Below are 4,400 nucleotides of genomic sequence, written 5' to 3'. Positions count from 1 at the left end.
GGAATTCAGTATAATGTTGTTTCAGTGTGTGGTGTAGGTGTTGTATGCCGTGTGAATAGGTGCCAATAAGGGGCAGGAGATGGGGTGGGTCAGGGTTGGGGTTAGGAAGAGGGTTGGGGTTAGGAAAAGGGTTGGGGTTAGGGTTAGGAAGAGGGTTGGGGTTAGGGTTAGGAAAAGGGTTAGGGTTAAGGTTAGGAAAAGGGTTTGGGTTAAGGTTAGGAAAAGGGTTGGGATGAGGATCTGGGTCTGGGTCGGGGTCCGGGTTGGGGTTAGGAGGAAGGTCTGGTGTGGGAGTGGGTGATGGGCAAGTGTTTGGGGTGTATGAGTGAGTGGGAGCAAGGCCGGCCAGAGTCAAGTGCTTGATGTGGCGGAGGAAACGTTTAGAATAGTGCCTCTTACGGAGGGCTTGAAAGAGTTGTTGTATGGCATGGTGAAGGTCTGTGGGAAAGGAGCAGATGCGGTGAAAGCGGATTATTTGTGATTTAACTATGGATCTAAACGTGTGTTTGGGGTGATTACTGTGCTTGTGTAAAAGTGAATGAGTGTCTGTGGGTTTAAAATAAACTTTAGATCTAAAAGTTTTGTGTGTGGGTGAAACGGGGGTGAAAAAGATGGTGGTGTCTAGAAAATTAATCTGGTGGGGGTCAATAGTGGCCTTGAGTGAGATGGATGGGTGATGTGAGTTTAAGGTGTCTAAAAAAGTGTTGAAATCCTGTAGGGGGTGTGGCCAAGCTCCAATGATGTCATCCAGAAAACGAAAATAAAAAGTGGGTTGAAGGGGGCACTTGGCTAAGGCGGCCTGCTCCCACTCACTCATGTAAATGTTGGCGTAGGAAGGTGCAAAGCGTTGACCCATGGCAGTCCCATGTACTTGTAGGTAAAGTTTATTGTCAAAGTTAAAATCATTGTGAGTGAGACAGATTTCTAAAAGTTGCAGGAGGATGGTGTCCGGTCTGTGAGGGTCTGGGTACTTTTGAAAAGTGTTTTGAACTGCTTGTAATCCGGCGGGGGTGTTGATATTGGTGTAAAGGCTATCTACGTCTAAGGTGAAGAGGTAAGTGTGGTGTGGGACTGCCATGGGTCGAAGCCTGGTGAGGAAGTGGTATGTATCCTTGAGGTAGGAGGGGTGTCTGTTGGAAAGGGGGTTAAGATAGGAGTCAATATAGATGGATATGTTGTATGTGGTGCTGTTGCAGTCTGACACTATGGGACGACCAGGAGGAACCTGAGAGGGAACTGTCCAGGTGTGTGGGGGTTTGTGAATTTTGGGGAGGAGATAGAATTGACGTGGTCGGGGGTGATCTGGTCCTTGTAAAAATATGCTTTGTTTATGGTTAATAAAGTGTTGTTGGTAGAGTGAGGTGACTAACCGGCGGATTTCTGACTGTGCTGCGGGTTGGGTGGACTGTGCAATGGGTGAATAGAACTGGGTGTTGTTAAGCTGTCTGTGTGCTTCAGTGAGGTAGTGATGGGTGTCCATGATTACAATTTTGGAACCCTTATCCGCCGGTTTGATGACTATGAATTTATTGTTGGTGAGTTGTGAAATGGCCTGTTTTTCTGCTAGTGTGAGGTTACTGGTGGTGGGGGGAGGGAGGTGCCTGAGAAAGGAATTGAGTGCCTGCCTGTCCCTGTGAATGTGTTTAACTAATTTCTTATCTAATTGTGAAGTGTGGGGTTCCCAAGTGGAGGGAAGAGTGAAAGGGGTGGGCGTGTAGGTGTCGTCTGAAGGAAAGTGCTGGAGAATTTTGAGGCGGCGGTGATAAAGGTGTAGGTCCCTCTGGAGTTCCTCCCGGTCAATCCGAGTGGTGTGTGGAATGAATGTAAGCCCCCTTTCCAACAGAGAGCGTTGTGGGGAAGTGGGTTGGAAAAGGGTGGAGAGGTTCATGATTAAATCATGAGGGAGGGTGGGAGTGGGTTGAGGGGGTGAATGTGCAGGAGGGGGGGTGGGGGTGGGAGTAGGGGGGGCCAGGGTTATGGGTGGAGTTATTGAAAATGTAAGTATTGGCACCAGTGTGTAAAGATAGTCTGAGCTGTATGGGGTGTCCAGTGTATGTTATCTTGGGTGGTGTGAAAGGTGTCTGGGGGGATAGTGGGGATGTGGGGGAAGTGGGAAGTTATAAAGTTGTTAATGTGAGTGAGGTTGTCCTTCTGTTGGGTAGTGAGGCGGGGTGAGAAATTTATAAGTGGAATGTGTATGATTGCATCGGGGAAAACTGTAGAAGCATGTTTGTAGAGGATGAGGAATTGTCTGATGCTGGTGTTTTTGGGGTCGTGGTCCTTGTTGTTGAGGCCCACTGACAAGACCACCGACTTCACTTGGGGAAGGGGGGTGGTTTTTTGTAAGAGTTTGGCAAAATGGTAGATGGTGGCTCCGGGGTAACTGTCAATTTGTACATCGGGATGGGTGAAGGGGGGAATCCTATTGAGATTTGAATCTCCTATGAAAACTAGGGGTTTGTGTATTGTAATGGACCATTCTTCCAGTTTATTTCTAAGGGCACGGTGGTAAGTGGGGTGGAAGAGATGTGTAGTGGGTGGTGTGGGTTGTAGGAGGAGGTTGCAAATGGTGTGTGGTGAGGTGGAGGTGTGGGGTGTGGAAGGGATAGGAGGATTGGGTGTCTCCGGCGGTCCCACAGCTGGTGATGGAGAGGGCTCAGCTGCGGTTGTGACAAATCGTTTGACTTGATGAGTCCGCCCTTTCGTCATCGCCCTCTCCAGCTGTGGAGGCGCCGGAGTCTCCCTCTCCTCCTCTGGTGGGTGCTGTGGGGATAAGGGAGTTATGTTATCGAGGGTATGCACTACTAAATGGTTGGGGGGTTGTGTAGGTGTTGGCCTGGGTGAGTGTGTGGTGGTGGGGGTAGTGTTTGCTTCAGGTTGGCTGTGTGCTGTGTGGTGAAACTGTGTTGTGACTCTAAATTTGGGACGCTGGGGTAGTGGTTCTGCTGTATGTGCTTGTGATGTTATGTAGGGGGAAAGGTGTGTGGTTGTGTTGGTAGGAGTGCGGGGAGGTGTAGAGTGTGGTGTAGTGTGTGTGTCAGCTGTCCGTGTTGTATGTGTTGAGTCTGAAGGTTGGTGGATCCTGGTGTTGTGTTGTGATTGTGTATGGTTGGAAGGGTGGAAGTGGGAGGGGAAGTGGAAGTAGGGTAGGAAAGTGTTTGAGCTAATGTGTCTGTGTTTGTGTGTGATGGTGAGGTTGTGGATGAAAGTGGTGGAAAATCTGAGAGGCATGTTAAGTTAGGTGGGGGGGTATGGGAAAGAGGGGGTATGGGCAAAGGGGCCGGGGTAGGGGGGTTGAGGGCCAGGTGAACTGTGGGAAGAGTGGAGTCGGTGAATCTTTTCTGGTACCTCTTCCTGGCCCAGCCACACGCTATTTGAAAGGCTGTATTGTTAAAAGGTGGTAAAAGTGTAGTGAAGTTTAAAATCTGTGAAGTGTAGTGGTTGTGTAAAATCTGCATGCTCTGCTCCATCCACTGTGTGGTGTTGTTTTTGAGTAGTTCTAGTGTCTGGGGTGTGGGGGCGGCTGGTTTGATGAATTCCGTGAGTTTAGTGACCTGTCTGTGCATGCCTGTGGGGAAAGTGTGTGTGTCCAGAGCTGTGTGTGTGATCTGTTTGTGATGTGTGACTTGAATTAGTTTAAAATAGTGTTTGGCTTGTTGGCGTGTGAGGGGATCTGGTTCGTGTCTGAGAGTGTTTGTGTACATGTCTGGTGGTGGAGTAGGGTGTGTGTGTGAAGAAGAGGGGGGTCTAGTGGAGGCTAGGGTGGATGCATATGTGCGTGTATGTGTGGGCCTAGGGGGTCTATGTGTGTGAATGTATCTGGTGTTGGGTGGGGGCATAGGTAGGAGAGGACGTGTTATGTGAAGGTAGGAGTGGGTAGGGTATTGTAAAGGAAAGCCTCTATGTGTGGGGTTGGAAATTGCATTTCTGTAAGTGTGAGGGGGGGTGGGTAGGAGTGCAGTGGGTCTAGGACGGGGTTGGGGTCTAAAGGGGGGATGTCTAGGAGTGGGTCTAGCTAAGTGTTTGGGAGGGGGAAGCGTGGCAGACATGATATGTTATGGGTGGATGGAGACACAGCATGCAGTAAAAACAAAGAAATAATTAAAATGGATTAAATGAAGGATAAAAAATATATGAAGTGTAGATGTATGGGGTAGGGACTAAGAGAAAAAGAAAGAAAAGTGTGTTTGTGTATGTGTGTGTGTGTGTGTAGGTGTGTGTGTGTGTGTGTGTGTGTGTGTGTGGTGTAAGGTTGAGGAGTGGGGAGGGAGGAAGTTAAAGGTGAACAGTGGAATAAAAAGAATTAGGAAAAAAGTAAAGAAAAAGGGCTAGGAGTGTAAGGCTAGGCTAATCCATGTGGGGTAGGTAAGATTAAAGTAAATGTGTGTAGTGATGGGTAT

Source organism: Alosa pseudoharengus, unplaced genomic scaffold, assembly GCF_046254945.1.
Source record: "Alosa pseudoharengus isolate Yale_2024_CS ecotype anadromous, Long Island Sound unplaced genomic scaffold, YU_APseudo_1.1 YU_APseudo_1.1_scf_15, whole genome shotgun sequence".
Lineage (NCBI taxonomy): Eukaryota > Metazoa > Chordata > Actinopteri > Clupeiformes > Clupeidae > Alosa > Alosa pseudoharengus.
This window is presented reverse-complemented; position numbering follows the sequence as displayed.